The sequence below is a fragment of the Passer montanus genome, unplaced genomic scaffold (assembly GCF_014805655.1).
Source record: "Passer montanus isolate IOZ18808 unplaced genomic scaffold, ASM1480565v1 scaffold5, whole genome shotgun sequence".
Classification (NCBI taxonomy): Eukaryota; Metazoa; Chordata; class Aves; order Passeriformes; family Passeridae; genus Passer; species Passer montanus.
The window spans coordinates 9,778,270-9,797,155 of NW_024369929.1; the positions used below are offsets into that span (position 1 = coordinate 9,778,270).

Below are 18,886 nucleotides of genomic sequence, written 5' to 3' on the forward strand. Positions count from 1 at the left end.
TTATCACTAAAAAGAAATATGTCAGGTCTTATTAAGCACCAGTGTGTGGACATGGCTTGGTTCTAGGCTGGGGCATCTTGAGCTCTCCAGATCCTGCTGACCGACAGAGATAGAGGAGGCCACAGCATCAGTCACCCCTCAGCTGGGTTACAGCCAACTGCTGCTCCCACTGCTTTGAAATAGCTTTTTAAAAGCGCTCTTCTCAAAACAAACAAACCAGCCCAGCAATAATATTGCAATGGATAAATGCATAGATAATATGTGAGATTCAGCTTTGTCAGTGGATAGACAATTAGAATCCTTTGTGTGGAGTGTAGCATTTAGGTCTTCTGTTCTGCTTCACTGTTATTTTTATGCTGGAATTAAACAAGACCTGACTGGCTTTATTATTTTGTTGTCTAACAAATCTGCTGATTAGTCTGATTAATTATACAATTATCCTTCAGCATGACTAATAGTTTTGTCATCACTGTACAACTTGCAGTAATGCTTAATTTCTTCTTAAAGAACAACAGTAAAATGATTGTACTTTAGGGAATTAGTACTTAGCCATCCTTTAAAAACTAATAAAATGGCTAATAAAACTAAGAAGCCTGAAGATGGAAAATTAATTAAAATGGTTGACAGGCTCTATCTTAACTAGGCAAAGATATATTACCCCATATAGCAATGAGCAGCAACAACAAAAAATAAACTGGCTGTGATTCTACAAGTATAAAATCAGATGTAGCACAGCTGGGTTCAATCCAGATAAAATAGAATCAAAGTGAAAACTGCTGGGATGCAGGTGCTTACAAACATACATGGTTTTTAAGTTGGCAAAGTACCAGCTTCAGAAGTTGATATTTTCTTGGAAATATACAAATAGTAAATAATTATTGAGGCCAAACAGACAATGCTGCATATTCAGCAGGCTCATTGGCCTCAAATGTTGTAACTGCATTAAAGAGTTGCAGTTTCAGCCATTCAAGGTATAATCAACCCTTTGCCAATGTGCACAGATATCTAGATATCACCTGTATTCTGGTGGACAGTCCTACAGCCTTTACTGGAGGAAATTTTCCACTCTCTTCCACTTCACTGATCAAACATTTTTTCTCTAAGCTCCCCTCCCCTGTTTCATCTTGATTTTCTTGTTAATGTTCCCCATGACCATCTTATAACCATTTCCCCAAGGGAACACATGAAGAAGGAACAGCAAATTACCCCTTATTCTTGTTCCAAAGGTCCATAAAGCATCCAAGGAAATTAAGATCTTCTCACAGAAATGCACAGAGACCATGTTTTTTACCCAGTGGAGCAGTCAAGTGACTGCAATCAACATCCTTTCATTAAATACCCCCTGGTTATTGGTGTGAAGTGTACCAGAGAGGGGACAGATAAACTCTCTGCTTGCCAGAGGGAGTGATGTTGGTCAATCTCAGAGCAATGGAAATTTTCCTCAAGGTAAAGCCAAACCTCAAGCCAAAGTTACTACAGTTCATGGACATCCTAACAACTATAGACCTTGTTTGAAAAAAGCCAAGGAGGTCATGATTCCTGGAGAGAGCCAGGTGCAATCCATCATTTCCAAAGCCAAGTGTCCAGGGTCATGAACCCTACAGGAATCCAGGACAAGGACTGGAATTGCTCAGCATTCTCCAGCTTCTGCCAAGGCAGAGATACAGAGCCCCATTTTGTTGTCACAGCTCAAGGGAAGTCCCTGTTGTGCACAGCAGGAATTTCACAGCTGATCTCAGAAACTGGGTCATGGCTTTGCTTCTCAGTGCATTTGCTATTTCTGTAGAATTGTTTTGCAGCTTATTGGCTCCTGATATCTTCTGTGTGACCCTCTCAGCCTCTGAGACCAGGTCCTTGCCAGGTCCTCAGCAGCTGGCAATGCTGCACTACCTAAGGCTGTTCTGGGTGTTCTGATTATAAGGTGAAACCTTTCTCCAGTGCAGATTCCTTTGTGTATGTCTGCCCAGGCATAAGATATCAAATTTTACTTGCTTATAAATAACCTTCCTTACTAAGAAGAAAAGGGTTTCAAAATTAATTGGTGGCGTGCACCAATGTAACACCTCTGCTTGGAAATCCTGCTCCAGGATAGATCTCTCACCACTGCTAAAAACTTCAAAACCTATCACATCTAACAGCAAACATTTCTGCTTCTCTCACTCACACTTTTCTCCATCAGGATCTGTGACACATTGTTCTGAGGGCTCATCTGCCAGGGATTTTTCATGAAGAACCTTATGGCACTTGAGTATCTGTGAACAGTCAGGGTGAACTTCTTGAAAGTGCATCTTCCCATCCTGACAGACCCATCATAAATCTGGAATCCATGGATAGGAAATGTCCTAGGAGATTTAAACACAAGCACCTTGGTGTGCACCACTGAAGCACCACACAAGAGCCATTTGGCATAAATCAGATTCTCTAATCCATTCTCCACTGACTAATAAACCAAGGAGAAAACTAATTCAAACACATTCAGTCAAGAATGCTCTCAAGCTGTTGGCCTGAAGAGTCAGTTTATTTGGATGCTTATTATTTCTGGCCTGAACAATAATTTAAGCACCTGGTATAAATTACTCATTGGTAGCCACATTAATTCCTGGGGCTTTTCCTCTACCTTAAGCTAACGCCAAGAAGAAATGGCAGAAGAATAACTCACTTGTTTCTGGGCTGTGTTCTGTGTTCTCCATTTGCCCCTTTTCCCCAGTAGCTGTTTTGGCCTCCCTGGGAGCCAAAGTTGCTGCTTTCTCCAACAAAAGTGGAACATGTAACCTCCAGGCTGGAGCTGCTGTCTGTTGGGAAAGTCCCATCACTGCAGGCAAAGAAACACCATGTAAATATGCAGCACACCAATTAATTTACTAACACTTTTAATTACACCACAGACACATCCTACCACAGTAGAATTTGTGTCTTTAATTTGGAAAAAGGTGCATGCAGCTCTATAACAGCCTGCTCTAAAGTATGCTTAGAAACCAGCAAGTTGGTGACAAGGTGGCTTTGTGCTTGAGCACCAGGACCTCCTGTCCAGGACCTCCTGTTCAGCAGGAAATATTCAGCAATTATCGTGTATTCCCCAGGCATGCTGAGGCAAAAAAAAATGAAAGGCCAAATTTCCCCTTGTATTTATAGCTGCCCAGGGAAGAGTTGATGTGGTCCAGAGGGGAAATGTAAGCTTTTCTCCTGTCTTACAGTAATTAGCAGAGGAATGTCTCAGTTTCCATTCTTGAGCATGTTACACTGGAGGAAAAAATGGATAGAAGACCCATTTTAAGAAATTACCTTGCCAGAGTGAGTCCAATTCCATTGTCTGAAAACCTGGGACAAAGGAAACACAAGGGTGTAAATGATGAGGAATATTTGCAGTGAATTTGACCTACAGACCTATTTATGCCTGTTGTGAGGGGAATGATAAACAGTAACCTACCCTGAGCTGCAGAAAATGTCATCACCCCTGGCCCAGGTCCTGTGGTCATTATTTTTAAGAGCAATAAGATCAGCAATGGCAGGAACTCGTGGCTTTTCAGGATCAGTATCTTGATGTGGGCAAAACCTGAAGAAAGAATCTTAGTTAATGCAGCACAAGGGACACAGGAATCAACTTCAGACAGAGGCAGTAATGCCCTGTAGATCTTTTTTGTCTTCCAGTTACTGGCATGATAGGTGTAAAGAGGTGATATGTCCTGAATCAGAGTCAGGATATTAGCCTGATTTCACTTTTGAGCTTTGGTGTAAAGCAGAAAACAAGAAACATTCATAAGGATGAAATTCTGGCCCAGGTGAAGTGAACAGGTGATTTCTCACTAGACACCAGTGGGCCCACAGCTACTCCTTAATTTGATTCAATGTGGTGTAGAGGCACAGAAAACATTTTTCCCAAGTCACTCAGATCCTTTTGTAGATGTCCTTACAGGCCCCATTGAGAATCCCTCTGTTGGTGCTGGAAAATCAATTAGCCACTTTCAGGAATCTCATTCAGCAAAGCTAACAGAGTAATTGGAGCTGCTCTCCCTGAGTGTACAGCCCAAACCCCCAGATGCTTCTGTGGCTGCTGAAAGAGAAGCTGCCAAAAGCAAAAAGATTCTCCCTGGGAACTGGGTGCATCTAAATTGCTCCCAGGCTATTTCTTACCACAGTGGCTGTTAATGGTAGATTTGTGCTATGTTTGGGGGAAAATTACCATTACTTTTTCTACCTTCACCTCCTACTTCTTCCACTGGGGTACAAAGGCACGTGTCTCTTTGGTGCCTGAGGGGGTGGCCCTGGCAGGGGTGTGACAAGGGACACACAGTCATCCCTTCAGCATTATGGCAACATCATATTGATAGGGTATGATGGAGGAGAGAAAAAGCCAAGGCTTGACCTGCAGGGGCAGCAGCTGATTTCTCTCAGCTTCCTCACGCAGACCCATAGGACTGCAGTGAGGCAGAAAATGGCCTTAATTTTCCTGCTTCCACTCTGCAAAAGGCAGCTGACAAAAACCTTTGAGGCTACTCATTTTCCTCATTAATCCCAGACCAGTCTCAGCAGCCTCTTACATCGCCTTTCAGATGTGAGTTCTTCTAAGCAATTAGTGATAAATATTAGAGTTTACAAACCCACTAATGCACTAATGGGATCTGGATCCCCTTCCACATGCTTCACTGCTTAGCCCTCACAACCCCAAGTGCATGGGTGTCCTTTTTGGCCAGCAATAACACAAACAATCCAGTGCACAGCTATGGAATAGTTGCCTCTGCACATCAGAGAAAGCTTGTGGTTTTTTTCAGATGCTCCAGCCATAATGAGGCATTAATGATCTGCTAAATGCAATGCAGGAGCCAAGCTGCAGTACAACTATCCAAAACAAGAGCCATGCAGCGTGTGCTCACCTGGCATTATGGACAGTGAGATGCTCCCTGGGATCTTCAGCCTCTCCTTGTCTTTACTCCTTTTCCAATAAACAGACCAGCCTGGAAACGCACACGCCTCCAATTACTTTAGCAGATCTCTCAACAGGGACCAAAGATCACAGATTTTATCAATGAACTGGGCAGCCAGTGCGTGCAGGCACAGCAGCAGCCAGGGCTCTCCCTTGCCTTTCCCTTTCGGTGTCCCCTGGCACTGCTCAGCAGGACTTTAGCACAGGATGCAGCAGGCTGGAGCCAGGACAGAGCCTGCCCTGCCATATGTTCTGCATCAGCATCTTGGGCTCTCTGCTGACCCAAAGCAAGGCTCTGAACTCCCACTCTCCCTCCCTCGCAGAAAGCAATAAGGGACCCTGCCAAGCTCTTGATAACTTTTTGGAAAAAGAGTGTTGTTAAGGATTAAGGCTTTAAAGAACGAGTGACGAGTCCCCCGACAGTCAAAAGAGAACATGAGCTGCTGCAGCCAACTTGCAGGCTTTGGGCTAGAGCAGCAGCTGCCATGGACCAAGAGGTAAAATATACAAAGCACAGCAAACAAAACCAATTTCTATTGAGAATATTGAGAAATAAGTTTAAAATGCTTTTTATGTCTTACAGTATATTTGGGGGAAAGTGTTTTTCTTGGAACTACCTTTGCATTTTTGGTCTCATTTTCCAGAGGTGATGAGCAGTTGTTGGCACAAATTACTTTCCCTCATCCCTTACATCCTGGCATCACTGTGGTCAACAGCAGTGCTGAGAATCCTGCCTGTCTGTCCTTAAATCTCACTTAGAAGCAGGTGTGGTCATAGCCTGGACACATTCCCTCTAACACAGCCACCCAACTGAAGCTCCTGGAATGGGACCTCTACTCCCCTCAGCTCCCTTTTTAATATTCAGAACAAACAGGGCCCCCAAAAGTAGATTGTGTCTTGATACAGTGTTAAAAAGACCTTTATCAAAATGTGAGAGACCCACCAGCATCCTAGAGCAGCACACACAGTCAATGCCATGCTGTTATATTGACAGGAAGATAAAAACCATCACTTGCCTTGGAGCTGGAGTGGGCTCTGCTGTAAAACACTCCCAGGGGTGCATTCAGCCTGTCCCTCTGGATGTTTTCCCTCAGACTGTCTGGTGGGGACCCGGTGGAAGAGGCACCATATCCCAACATCCTGAAAGACAAAGGGAGGTGTGAGGAATGGGGCACTGCAGTCAGGGACACAGGCTGCCCTGGCACTTTAGCTTTTCTCACTGTGCTCCCAGATTTCTAACCTGAGCCTGTCCAACCTGTGGGACACACAGCAGCCCGTAACTCCTACACCTCCCAGCTTAGCCTTTGGCATGCACAGTAGGTCCCCAGGGCACACACAAGGGTTTTAAAAATGATTTATTGTCGGTGAAATTCAGGTGGTTTATTAGAAACAGTCTGGTCTGTACAGGTATATAAAATACAAATATGTTTTGGGTAAACCTAAGAGATAATAATAAGGAGAGAGTATGTGTTCACATAGAAAAATGTAACATTTTATTGAGAATTTAACTGTTAACTACTAATAAAAATCAATATTTTCAAAGAGATATTACACACTATTTCCTGGCATAATTGTAAGAGAAATCAGTGGAGAAGTGTAGGCAAATATTTGTTCTTAACAAATGTTGCAAAAATACATATCCAAATTCTATGTCTTACTAAAAACTTATTTCTCTTGACATCAATAAACAAGTGTAGAATATTTGGGAAGTGGAGGCAAAGCATAGCTCTGCCATTAAATGGTTTTACCTGAGCCCCAGCCACTGCATTCTCTATTAAGTTGTTGTTTGGATTTGCAATCCAGAATGTGCTGACAGCCCTGAAAAATCAAAATCAAAATGATCCTAAGCAGTTACCAAACAGGAAGGGATACATTTTCATAGCACTGCCCTGGACTTGAGCCACAACTCTCCTATTGACTTTAAAACTCCACACAACCTTTTAATGACACTCTTTAAGGAAAATAAACCATCTAGTAATGTCAGACATGGTCATTTATGGAGCCACATGCTGAACCTATTGTAAATTATATGTGAACATTAACACAAAATCCATGCTCTGTTCAATGCAGCTGAAGGAAATCCAGGGTTGGGATTTTTATTTTTAAGTTAAGAAGCTTTGGAAAATATCTGAAAAGTGAAACTTCTGGTCTTTTTTTTTTTTTTTTTTTTTGAAACTTTAGGGGCAATGGCAGGAGTTAAGAATTCTCTATGAATTTATGAAGCTACTACATGAAAAAACAACCCACATATTCTTGCAAGCCACAAGTGGCCCATTAAGAAGAAGATTAAGGAGATATAATGTTGATGTTTGTCCCAGTAAGGAGTGTTTCTTCAGAGGGAAGATCAGGAGTGGTACAAACAGAAGCAAGATATAACTATAAAAGCATCTGTTGTCTTATTTCATTGGATAACATCTTTTGAAAGTAAGTAATAAAGATCATGTATGAAAACACTGCTAACCCCGTCACTGAGAGGTGCCTCCATCAGTCCTGGAGCTGACTGGAACTACAGGCAGTGTGCATCACTGTGGATTGGTCTTAAAACTACTCTGAGGAAGATTACATGCATAATTAAGGGAAAATTGCAGAATACTGGATTTAAAAATACCCTCAGCTCTCAGAGAGAATATGTGATTGTCATAGAGTAAATATCTACATAAAGATGCATAAAGATAAGTGTGTCTCACATGATAAACCAACAAATCAGCATGGTTAATCTAGGAATTTTTATGACTGCAACATTGCCAAAATTAAATAAGATATTCTTTAAAATGCACCATGCAAAGTAATTTATGTTAACGAGATTCACGTTCTTTCTCCTCTATACTCAGAAGGTGCAGGGCCACTTCTTTCCTGTAGTGATCATCTTGGGCAGAGATGGTATTTTACTATTTCAGTCTATTTAATATTAATTGACATGCTCAGGGATATTGCATTAAACCCTAATTTGACCAAAAGGGCTTAGCACAAGCCTCCTTTGATGTACAGCCTTATGAAGATAAATTCAGAAATCCTTCTTTTAAATGTAAATACTAAATCAGGCTAGTTAAAATACCAGCTATTTGTTACTAAATCTTGCAGAAACCTTAACTTTGTACTCAAATGATCCCTGTCAGCATTTATATTCCCTCCTCAGGCAATCAAAATTCCTGTTGACGTCAGTTATGTCTGTGCAAGACTGCAAGATTAACTAATATTAACCTACTTGGTTATTTTTGTATACAGAGAGAGACTTGAAATAAATCCATTTCGTGGAATCATATCCTGTAATTTCCCCTTGATGGGCTGCAACTGTACATAACATCTGGAGTCACAAACACTATAGTCCCCATAGGTACAGCTCTGCTGGATTTCATTGTTTTCCTGGCAGTCACCCCTCAAACTGCTTCTTGCCTCAGTGAGGTGTCCAAAAGAGAGTTACACATGAGGCACAACAAAATGAGGCACACAGGTACCCAGTTCCTCCTGGCTGAGTGTTGGAAATCCTCCAGGACCCTACACATGGGTACAGCACCTTGGAGCGAGCCACAGGGAGGGTGACAGAGAACTGACACTGAGCATGTCCCTCCCAGCCAGCTGAGGCTTGGAAACACAGATAGGAAATGGATTTAGACAAAAATGCAAGTGTCCCTGCCAGCCTGCTAAGATCAGTAAGCCTGGCCACTTCCACCCTCCCAAATGAAGGGCAGAAGGAGGCCATGGAAGACTAGCTTTGGACAGAAAACTGCAGCAACAAACTGCTCATTGTTTTATACAGCATTTCAACTGTAGGGTTTCATTCTTCTGCATTTAGCTGCAGTTCAGCTAATTGTGTTTCAGAGGGCTGCATGAAACTTGTATCCAACACCAGATTTTAGCTTCAATTGATATGATCAGTCCCAGCTTCAGGCTTGCATGGCAGCCCTGAAAAGTTACACACACGAAACCCTAGTGACCACTCTCATGACCAGGACTAATGTGGTTTTAAGATCTTTTAACATTTGTACTCAGAGATAAGGGTCCATGCCATCAGAACAAAACCCTGTTCAGTACCTGTTCAATTCCAGCACATCACTGACAGAAAACCCAGACCTGGAAAGGCACCCACCTGCAGCACTGTCACAGTGACATTTTACTGTATGTGCCAGCACAAAACACTGTCCCCAGCACAAGCTGCACAAGCTGCAGCCTCGCTGCTGAGGCCAGCACCAGATGATTAAGACACCTCCAAACACTGAATTATAAATAGTCCAGGAACACAATATTGGTGACCTTTATGCACTGCAAGGTCAGCCATGGCAGACCCCAGCAGCCTGCACACGCCTGACGTGTGCCCTGCACTGGGCACATCCCAGCCTGCTCCCAGCCTCCCTAGGAACCCAAGCTGCTGCTGGCATGCAAAGCAGCACAGCCTGGCACAGAGCAGCAGATGGACAAGGGAGTGCAGACAGGTCTGCATGACCCACACACAATGGAGCACAAACCACCCTGGCAATGCGCATCTAGAATTACATCCTCTAAAACCTCAGGATGGGAGGGGGGAAACCTCCTCTCTGGTTATCTCTGCCCCAAGGGCTGGAATTTCATGATCTGATGCTGAAGCAGGTGTCTGTCTGTGTTATTTAACTGCCTTGCTCTGATAAACATGCTGTTCTCTGCAACTGCACATTATTTTAAATTCTTTTAAAGCAAGGCTGTTTATTACATTTTAACTTAACTTCTCTTCATTTTAATGACTATAGATCAAAGCCACGTGAGTCTTTCAAAGAATCGCATATTTAATCTTTACTGTAAAATCTTCTCACTGAGTCAAGTACTCCAAGCCCTCAGGGTCACCAGGGCTGGATCTCACTTGGATTATTGATTGCTCTATTGCACCCCACACATGCAGATAAACCCTTGAGTACCTCCCTTCTGATAAAGAGCAAGACCATTCTTCTAAGGACCAGTATTACCATAAGGCTTTTTTTTTCATCCCAGACACATTACTTCAATTCCAGAGATTTAATATCCAAGGGGAAGAAAGAAAGCTAAACTACATCTCCGCATACTGGACAAGCCTCCTATCTACCTAAGGACTCTGTACAGAATTAGGCTCTACAGTCAGAGAAAAATCACAAATATGAGAAGGAAATCAAAAATTTTGAGTGATCTGAACAATATAAATGAAGTTCAGGATACATGAAGAGTGCTCCTCTGTTGTACAGGTTCTGTATTGCATTTTCATGAATACATTATTTCAGGGGACCCTTTCATACATGGAGCACATCTCTACTTTGTGTCTTACACAGCTTTTTCAGTCCTTATAGGACTGAGAAAAAGTTGTCAGGAAAAGCAGGAGGTCAGGGAGTGACAGCCCTGGCACCCACCCAGTGAATGAGGAAATGCTCACAGCCACCAAAGTATCACTCAGGGTCCTGCGGAGCACACAGCAACTGGGCATGTTGGGACTGGAGCAGGAATCTCTTTTCCAGCTGAGACACGTATCGCTTTTGTTGTGACCTTTTTGTCTAAGTTCAGAATGCCCTTGTGAGGATCCAGGTCAAAGCCAAGTTCCTGAGGACTTTCCTGGAACTGAAGTGACCATTGGGTCTGTTCTGTTCATATTTCATTCCCTTTGTCACATGAACATTTTGGGATATATTTCATGTTACCCTGACTTGAACAAGCCCTGTCTTTTTTATCTCATTACAAATTAAAAGTCCATTGCTTCAGTCAGCTCGATTTATACTTCACTGCTTTAATTTTAAATGAAAGTTCCCATTATCACAAACTGTCCAGAATTACTATGGCAAAGATTTCCCTGTATCTAATCACACTGTATCTGATCTGATAATATTAATTAGGCTGTGCTGAGAACCTGACATTTATTTCAAACAGCTGCACTACCAGAGGAACAATCCTAACTCAAAGGCAAAGTCAGGACATTTCTTGTGAAAAAGATGCCTTATTTCAATATTCTGATTTCTCTTTGCATCACAGATGGCTCTTTCTATTTAGTCCTGAAGAACTGAACTTGTTACTAATGAAATGTCTCCTACCAGAAGGCCATGAGTTCCACCCTGAGAAGCAGTGGTGATAGCCAGGTTATCAAGGAATGCTGGGTGTTCATATCCTCCTCACTCATCCACATCCTCAGCCAGGTGAAAATGCACAGGGTAACTGCCCAGGATTTGTTGCCCCATGTTTTTTTAGTTCCACTCCTGACATGTGAACAGAGCTAAAATTCCTTAGGATCTGTTGAGACAAATGTAGATCCAGGTAAGACGTTACAATAGAAACACACACAAAGAGAAAAACAGGTTTGGGCTTTTTTTTCTCTCTCATTAGGCAATATTTTTGCCGAGTGAAACAGGGTCTGGTCCCAGGAGGAAGTGTGAGCTCCCAGTTTCCACCCAGAGCAGCTCAGGACCTGCAGAGCCGTGTGCCAGCAGCTGCACACCTACGGGCACGGGCTGCCAAGGAGCAGCTGCCAAGCAGCATGTGCAGAGTTTAGCAATAGCAGTGACAGACACGGGGCTCCTGCCAACTGCAGAAACGGGGAGCGTGTGCCACCAGGCTCTATTTCCTGGCAGCTTCTCCTGTGGAGTGATTTTAGCCCAGACCTGCACAGCTCCTCAGTTTCCAGCACCTGGTGCAGGAGCAACTTTACACAAAGCTGCTGCAACAGCAGGACTGCACCCAGGACGTGTGAGACAGCCAAGAGGAGGCAAAGCACAACAGGGAGAGACCCAGCACTTCTCTGAGCCAGGGAGGCAGCAGGTTTGCTCTGCAGGAGCCACAATTCCTTCAGTGGCATCTCATGAACTAGCTTTGCACGGGCCCTACGGACTGCAATGCTGCCAAAGAATCCTCTCAAAGGGAGTCCCCTAGAAAGGCATGGTTTTGAAGACATAGTGAAGAAAATATCTCATTGTGAGTCTAGTTTTGCAAGACAGGCTAACAAATTTCCCCCTTTTTCATAGACAAATATACTTTTTCCCACACACACACACAGAGTGGTAATTTGATGCTTTATATCATTTGTTTACAAACCAGGGAAGGAACTATCTGAAACCACCTATGAGCAAATGTATTAAGAATTACTCACTTTAATGTGCCCTCCGAATGTATCAAAAAGAGAAAAACTGGTGTTGATATTGTCCATAACAGGAGTCTTCCATTTCTCCTTGAATAAGTATATTTCTGGTCAGAAAACCAACCTCTGCTTTATATCAACACCATCTATGACTTCTCCAATGTGAAGACAAAGTGGGTTGCCTGTGGAAACCAGAAAACCTTTTAGTCAGGAGGAACATAACATTTTTATTATTTAATTGTTCTGGGCAAGTGCACACCTTTCATTTAAAGATCACCAACTCTGGGGACCTGTCAGTTTTTAGTATCTGATCCCAGAGACTGCTACAAAGGACTGCTGCCTCTGGTAAAACTTTCAAGCCCTGATATAAAATTAGGGCCTTCAGCTCTCACATGCACCCTTGTGTTTATGGGACAAAAACTACTTAAAAAGACAAGTAAATGTAGAAAAATGTAAAAGAAAAGACAATGTAAATATTTAGCACAAATGAGTACCCTGATAAAAATATTTCATACCATCAATTTTCATTTAACCTTTTTTCCTTGGGTCAGGAAAGTGATTAAACTCTTCAGCCTGATGCATAAAATAATCTGTACTGGCAGTGATGATACCAGGTCACCAGGTAACCAACTTGTAACCTCATCCACCACATGAAGAATTATTCCTTTGGACACTTCCACTTTAAATCCCTTATGAGGCACACCTGAAAAATGAAGCAATCAATTATTTTTACAGCTGCAAGTGGCAGAATCATGCAATTAGATGAAGAGCATACTGATTTAATTTTGATCTAGATAACCCTTTGCATGATAGAAGTGCTCTAGCCATTAAATATGTCAAAGAAATTGTAGAAAGCTAAAATATTACTTTGAGAATGTACTTATGTTAGCTTGGTCAACATCCACATGAGCCAAAGACTATGGTGTGATTATCATTGAACTGTTCAGATTCACAGCAGCCACAGGAAAAGCAGAGCAAAGCAACAGGAGAGGAACAATTCTCAGGGAAGACTGAACCTTTTATCCATCCACTGAAAGCAGTAACAGTAAAACAGGTGCCGTCGTATGTGAGGAAATCTCTTTGGGCGATGGCCAACCCTGTTGCTCCATTCCCGTGATACTCCTGCTTATCTTCTGCTCTGGAAAGCTGATCCGCTTTGCGAATCCCCACCAGCGCCCGGGACTACCTGAAGGAGGGAGGGAAGCAGCAAACCGGTGACATTCCGAGCCCTCCACCCCGCGGGGAACTGGGGCAGGAGGGAGCGCGCAGCATGGCCCAGCTCCCCTCCCTGTGGCACGGGTGGCCCGGTGCATCTTTTCCCCGGGTACCCACCGCATCCCCGGGGTAGCCTGCGCATCTTGCCCCCGGTGCCCGCCGCCCCCCGCCCGGCCGAGCCCCGCTCCGCCCCTGGGTCGGGCCGAGCCCCCGGCAGCGCGGAGCTGTCCATGGTGGCTCCGCTCCCGCCCCCGCCTCACCTGCAGCGCCGCCGGGCGATGCCGCTGCTGCCCAGGCGCTCCCGCAGCAGCAGCCGCTTCTCCGGCGTGAGGCTGCCCAGGCCGAGTTCCCAGGGCACTCTGCCGGGGGGCTGCGGGGCCAGGGAAGCGCTGAGCCCGGCCGCGGGTGGCTGTGAGCGCCCCGGGCAGCAGCCGCGCCGTGCCGCCGTCCAGGAGGAGCGGGCTGAGCCCCGGCGCCTCTCGGGGGAGCAGGAGCCGGGATGCAGCGTCCTGTCCAGCAGAGCCCGGCAGCCGTGCGGCTCCGGAATGCCGCCGCGACCCACGCCCACGAACTTCTGCCCGCAGCCGTCCGCGGCCGCCCCCTCGGCGGCTCGCCCGTGCAGCGAGCCGGTGGCCCGTGAGCCGTAGGGGCCGCGCTCCGAGCCGGTGTGCAGCTCCCCGCCGGCGGGGATGAGGATGCAGCGGGCCCGCGGGGTGACGGGCGGCCCGTGGGGGCGGTCGGCGAACATCAGCCGTCCTGGATGGCGAGGGGAGCGGAGGGGCCGGCAGCGCGGCCGGGACATCCCCGCAGCGCCCGGGCTCCGGGGCCCCGCTTTCCTCCGCGGCGATGAGGAGGGAGCCCTCGAGGCGCACGGCCGGGCCGCGGCAGGTGTCGGAGCCGGGTCTCCACGGGGCGAGGAGCGGGGCGGCATCCCGGCAGGGCCCTGCAAGAAACGGGCGGCGGCAGCGGCGGCGGGGGCGGCGGGGCGAGGGGCGCGGGGGGCGCGGTACCGACCTGATGCTGCGGCCATCGCTGCTCCACGGCGCGTCCCGCGGCGGCACCGGCACCGGGTCCGGGTCCGGGTCCGGGTCCGGGTCTGGTCCGGGTCGGAGGGCAGGAGGAGCTGTCGCTCCCCGGGGCTCCCCGCGGTGCCGGGCTGTCCCGCAGCGCTACCTGCAGCCCGGGCCGCCCCCGGCCGAACACGTGCGCCGCGACTTTGCACGGAGCCGCCAAAAGGCACAATTTGATGTGATTTGGTTTCGTTGGTGTTTGTTTTTGTTTTTGGTGGGGTTTTTTTCTCCTTTTCCCCCTTCACTTAACGTCGCAAGGGCGAAAGCAGAGCCCCGTTCTCCGGGTCCGGGTCTGGTCCGTGTCGGAGGGCAGGAGGAGCCGTCGCTCCCCGGGGCTCCCCGCGGTGCCGGGCTGTCCCGCAGCGCTACCTGCAGCCCGGGCCGCCCCCGGCCGAACACGTGCGCCGCGACTTTGCACGGAGCCGCCAAAAGGCACAATTTGATGTGATTTGGTTTCGTTGGTGTTTGTTTTTGTTTTTGGTGTTTTTTTTTTCTCCTTTCTCCCCTTCACTTAACGTCGCAAGGGCGAAAGCAGAGCCCCGTTCCCCTGGGCGCAGCCCGAGGCGGCGAGCAGCGCTCCGCAGCGCGGGCAGAGGGAGCCGGCGCGGCGCAAACCCCGACGAGCGGCACCGCCGGCTCCCAAAGTTCGCCGCAGACGCTTACCTGTCCCGACAGCGCCGACCGTGGACTCTGCCCGCAGCCTCTCGGAGCTGCCTCTCGGGCGGGGCAGGCAGGACAGGGGCAGGCAGGCGCAGGCAGCTCCCGCTCCGCCGCTCCGGCTGCCTCCCCTCCGCCTCCCTTTTTATATCCATCTCCCAACCGCTGGCGGTGCCCGCACTGTTTACAGCGGCTCAGCCGCTGGCTCCTCCCAGCCGGGGACGTTCCCTCCAGCCTGGACGTATATCTACGACCGGCGCCTGATGCCCCGCTGCCCGCAGGAAAGGTTTTCCCGAGCTCCGGGGGCAGCGGGCTCCTCGCCGGGCTCCCCGCGGGGCTGTGCAGACCCGCTGAGCCCCGTGCAGAGGATGCGGCTGGGTCCCAGCTGCCTCTCCAAGGGCAGAGGGCTAGGAACAGCAGTCCCCAGCTCCCGATGTCCTAAAACGGGGCTTGGCATGCCTTGGTCCTTCTTGGGAGGCAGCTGACCCCTCTGGCACCTTCCCGTGGGGGTGTTTCAGCCTCTACTGTCCTGTGTCTGGCAGATCTAGGGATGGCACTGTAACCCAGCAGCTACAAAACTCCCCTGACAGTGAGTGAGCAGAGAGGTATTGGCCACTTCACCCCCCCATCAACCTGTACTCACAGTCAGCAGTGAGAGGAAGAGGCTCAGAAACTGCTCGGACAAGACACAGACAAAACCCCATGAGGTGGGACTGCCTTCCTGGCTTGGAAGGTTCCAGTCTCTGTGGCCGTGGCACTTGTCACACCTGACACCTGGCTCACCTGGCACTGACAATCACACCAACAAACTGGTTTGTTTTCCATGAACCCAAACATCACTTTTTTTTTTCATAGACTCTGAAATCCAGCACAACTGAGCTTCTGGATGACACATAAACACAGGTATCTGCTTTAGTGCAGCCACAGCCTCTCTCCCCCAGGGTTGTAATCCCTCACCTCCACTCCAGAGCCCAACATCCTGAGAGGACCAGCCAGAAGTGGGCAGGCAAAGGTTCCAGCCACTGCTGCTGCCCAGGGCCAAAGCCAAAGAGGTGCAGAGCCACAGGTGCTGTCGGTCTCAGAGACATTTGTGCCATCATCTGGTCAAACTGTTCCAATCTGTCACCTCTGAAATTTATTCTGGTGCAGGATTTCTTCTGACAGAGGGCACAAAGATGCTATAGTCATGTTAATAAGGAGCAAGTGCTGTCAGGCAAAATATGGGAACAGACTGGAAGCAGAGGGGTGGGTGAGGGGCACAGCCATGCCCCATGCTCCAGGCAGCAGCTCCAGTGAGGGAGCAACATTCACTTGTGCTAAACAAAACCGATCCACTCTCCTATGCCCGGTCCTGGGACCCAGAGAATTTCTCAATCTGGGGATAAGCATCCAGACCAGAAAAAGCAATCCAGATAACACTCCCTTGTTTCAATTCCCCATAAATACAGGGAAATGCTAGAGCTGCCACCTTTGCTACCAGCTGTTCATCTGTCATTCAGTGCTGGCACTTCTATTCCTGTCACAAATAGCTTTTGTCATTTTCCTTCCAAAAAAGCAGCATTAGTCAGCCTTGTGCCTCCTCCTTATCTGAATATGGCACATATGAATGCAGGTCATGGGAACACAGAGCTGTTACCAGAAGTATAGGAGGCTTCACTCAGTTATTTAAGAAAAAAATATCTACTGGTGGAAGTTTCAAGCAAGGCAAGGCAAATAAGAGTATTTTGTCTTAAAACACACTAAATTCTCTGAACTCAACATTGGTAGAAGTGCAAAATTCAAAGAGGACCTGAGTATTTTACATCTGCCAGGGTCCTAGAAATCTCATAGACTCTTATTTAAAATATTTACTTCATGCAAAAGACTTCACAAACTTGCAGTCTAAATAAAGGGCATCAATAATCTAACATAGTAATAGTAGAGGTAAATGGAAAGCACTTGGTTATTGCTAAGCTTTGTGCAGGCCTTACAGAGCAATCAGCAAATCCAAAGTCACTCCTGCTTACCTGGGAATTTTCCAAAAAGCAACTAAAATCTTGAAGGTGTGAGTGCTGTTTAAGTCCATTAAAGACATTTTTTCCTTTTGTAGCCAGAAATAGACTTGTTTGAAATATATATATTTTTTTTTTTTTGCGAGAACTAATCTCAGATGAAAGATTTCAGTGCCATTTCACCCCATATTAAGTTTTCACTGGCCTGAGGAAGAAAATTTCAGAATAAAAGGAACTGAATATATCACCCTGTTTTCTAAAAATTGCTGTCTCTTTTTAAAGTAAGCACAGAAGCCCCCATTACAATCTGTAGAGGGGTGCTTGGCAGTTAAACTCTCCCTTTTACTCTTTAGATTTCATTTTTCCAAGCTGATTTCTGCTTTGCAGCAGCACCGGGATGAAGTTTACACCACAGCCCTCTGTTACAGGATGCATCCTCAGCGTGAGAACACTCCCAAACAACCTCACACCTGCAAATGAGAAATCGTGACTAATGCTCACTGCCTCCAACACACGCCTGGTGTAACTCTTCCTCACAAAAATAACCAAGCCGAGCCCTCCTCCGAGTGCTATTGTGGGTTATAAACTGCAGTTTACCCTCCTAACAAACAAAAATGGGTAATTTTCTGTAATGGGCTGCCAGCGACGAGACAGCCTCGGGCATCCCGTGTCGCAGTGCTTGTGATGCTTCGCCTACAAACACAGCTGAGTGTTCAATACCAAATATCGACGGCTGAGACTTCCCTGGTAAGGCCAGGGCAGAGAACCAAGCTGATCTGAGTGAGCGGCCTGCGGGAATTGACTCGCAGGGCACGGACATCCCTGCCCAGGGACTCAGCTCTGGCACACGAGCGCAGGGAGGTTCCTCCTGTGTGATTTTTTCCCGGGCACACTCCCTCGCTGGGCGGTTTCCTGTTTCCTTCGAGAAAGGAAGGAGGAGCGGAGGCAGCATCCCCTGGGCAGCGCCCCGTTCCCACGGAGCCCGGGAGGCCGCGGGATAACTCCGGCAGCGGGGGGCTCGCCGCAGGGCCAGCGGCAGCTCGGCCCCCTGTGCGAGCCCGGAGCCCCCAGGGACACGGACACGGGGGGACACACAGGTGCATGGGGGAGGGACACGGGGGACACGGGAGACACACGGGGGGACACGAGGGGGACACGAGGGGGTGACACGGGGGGACACGGGACCCGACCGTCCCTGCAGAGCCGCGGGCGGCCGGGAGGCGGCGCCCTTGCACAGCCGCTGCCCCGCGGCGCGGCCGGAGCGACCCTGCCCGGTCACAGAGACCCTGCCCATCCTACACTGCTCCGCCCGGTCACAGAGACCCCGCCCGGCCTGCACAGACCCTGCCCATCCTACACTGCTCCTGCCCATCTTCCAGAGACCCCGCCCGGCCACAGAGACCCTGCCCATCCTACACTGCTCCTGCCCATCTTCCAGAGACCCTGCCCGGCCTGCACAGACCCTGTCCATCTTCCAGAGACCCTGCCCGGCCTGCAGAGACCCCGCCCGGCCTGCACAGACCCTGCCCATCCTTTAGAGCGCCCGGCTTGCAGAGACCCTGCCCATCCTCCAGAGACCCTGCCCATCTTTTACTGCTCCTGCCCATCCTCCAGGGACCCTGCCCATCTTCCAGAGACCCTGACCATCCTGCAGAGACCCTGCCCATCTTTTACTGCTCCTGCCCATCCTCCAGGGACCCTGCCCATCTTCCAGAGACCCTGCCCGGCCTGCACAGACCCTGCCCATCCTTCAGAGACCCCACCAGTCCTGCAGAGACCCTGCCCGGCCTGCACAGACCCTGCCCATCTTCCAGAGACCCTGCCCGGCCTGCACAGACCCTGCCCGGCCTTCACTGCTCCTGCCCATCTTCCAGAGACCCTGACCATCCTGCAGAGACCCTGCCCATCTTTTACTGCTCCTGCCCATCCTTCAGAGACCCTGCCTGTCCTGCACTGCTCCTGCACATCCTCCAGT

The 18,886-nt window shown here is 48.2% G+C and overlaps 1 protein-coding gene and 1 pseudogene across 2 annotated transcripts in view; both read right to left on the reverse strand.

Annotated features, from left to right (window-relative positions):
• LOC120508927 overlaps positions 1 to 14,143 on the reverse strand; it is a 42,424-nt pseudogene extending 28,281 nt beyond the window's left edge.
• Positions 1 to 15,162, reverse strand: part of LOC120509133 (cell migration inducing hyaluronidase 1) — a 98,988-nt gene extending 83,826 nt beyond the window's left edge. For both annotated transcript variants that reach the window (XM_039723462.1, XM_039723460.1), the window contains exon 1: positions 14,927 to 15,162. The gene's annotated coding sequence lies outside the window, so the exon portion shown is untranslated. The remainder of the gene's footprint in view (positions 1 to 14,926) is intronic.
• Between the last annotated feature and the right edge of the window lie 3,724 nt (positions 15,163 to 18,886).